This window comes from Drosophila innubila, chromosome X (assembly GCF_004354385.1).
Source record: "Drosophila innubila isolate TH190305 chromosome X, UK_Dinn_1.0, whole genome shotgun sequence".
NCBI classification, from domain to species: Eukaryota; Metazoa; Arthropoda; class Insecta; order Diptera; family Drosophilidae; genus Drosophila; species Drosophila innubila.
Genome location: NC_047626.1, coordinates 15,071,500 through 15,073,375, shown reverse-complemented (window position 1 = coordinate 15,073,375; position 1,876 = coordinate 15,071,500).

Below are 1,876 nucleotides of genomic sequence, written 5' to 3'. Positions count from 1 at the left end.
AAAATGCAATTCTCAATACGTCATATTAAAAAATAAAAGCTTAAAACAAGCTTGACTTAGTAGGAAGATGCGTCTTTATTAAAATGAAAATACAATTACCTCTGAATTTAATCTTTCTAATATTCAATTGAAATTGAACTTTTTTGAAATTGAACTTTTTTGAATTGAAATTTTTCAAAGTAATTTTTTGAGTAAATTACTTTTTCATGTTCTCATCACTTTTTCAGTTGATCACAGTTCACATTTGTAACTGGACTTGGAAGCTTTTTTCTTCCTTTCGACTTTGACTTCCACTTCCACTTTCATTTCCATTTCCACTTCCAGTTTCATTCTCCCTTCTGCCAATTGACAATCGGCAGCAGTTAATGAAGTCAACTCCACTCTTAGTGCTTCCCCAAAGCCTCGACGAGGAGAGTGTGACTGTGAGTGGGTGGCATTGAGGGGTGGCATTGAAGGGTGGAGTTGGGTGGGTGGGTATCGACCTCGCATGCGAGTACGTGTTGGTATTTTGCACTCACTGAAGTTTATTTAAATTTTGCGACTGCCTTTCAGTACGTCTGTCCGTCTGTCCGTCTGTCCCTCTGTCAGTCTGTCAGTCTGTCACTGTCTTTCTGTCCAGCCATCCGATTACTTTCGCTGTCTAAATAATTTCGCAAAACGGTTTCGGGTTATTTGAGCTGCGCTTTGGGGCTGCCTCAAGGTGAATGGCAAGCGAGCGAGCAAACGAACGGTAATTACTTAAAAAGCTGCCACAGTTGCCACTACCACATGCCTTCTGCTAAATGCGAATCAAACACAAACTCAAACTCAAACCTTGCCTCGGACTCGAACTCGAACTCAGACTCGGACTCGGACTTCAAGTCGCAGTCGGACTCGTGACTGTAACTGTGACTCCTTGTGCGTGTGACTCCGGTTTATAGCACGTTTGGGAGTTAGTTCAGGCAATTTGAAAGAACCGGGGTTGTTGCACAGTGGAACAAGCTAGCAATTGATGGAACTTCAATAATGATAAATTTCCAAATGAAAATAAAAGTAATATTTAAATTCATTTAATCTTTAAAAATGCAGTAAGTTTCTAAATAAAATAAAAGTTTATATAAATAAATATCAAACAAAATGTATTTGGGACTTTAATTGTTAAATTAAAGGCGCATATTAATAAAAAAAGACTCGTTTCTATAATTAATAAATATTTTATTTTTAATGTAAAAGAAAATTTTAAGAAAAGTGAAAGAAGTGCAATTTATTAAATTTGTTGGTGTTCAGTATACTTCAGTACCAAATTTGCAAGATTCAAATGTCTAGCTTCACATTTAAAGTTTTAAAATAAAATTTTAAATTTTTTTCTAGATAAGATCCTACTATGAAACAAAAATAAATCTTAAAATCCACTTTAATCTAACTAAAGTTAATGCTAAATTTCAAGTCTTTTGCTTTACATATATTAAAATTTTGGTAGGCATAGTCGAATTAGGAGGGGTTAAAGTGAAGACGTGTTCCAATTAAAAAAAAAATTTAAACATTACATTAATCTTATTTCTTATTTCTTATTTTTAGCTTTACATTTAGATTTTATGCCAAAATATCGGTCTTTTTTTCATAGTGCAGTAGAAAGACGTCTAATTACAATTATGTTTTTGGTTATATTTAGACAATTGATTTTAAGCTTAGTTGGTTCACTTTGTTACCACTGTGCGTGGGGTCTCTGCACTTGCGCGGCTGCCGCCCATTTGAAAAAGTGAAATGTAAGTAATTAAAATTGCCAACATTTCGTCTCGTAATTTGAAACTTGAAACTGGAAACTCAATATATCATAGTAAAACTGCATATGCCACACAAATTGTGGGTGATTGTTTTGTCTGGCAAATGAGGAATA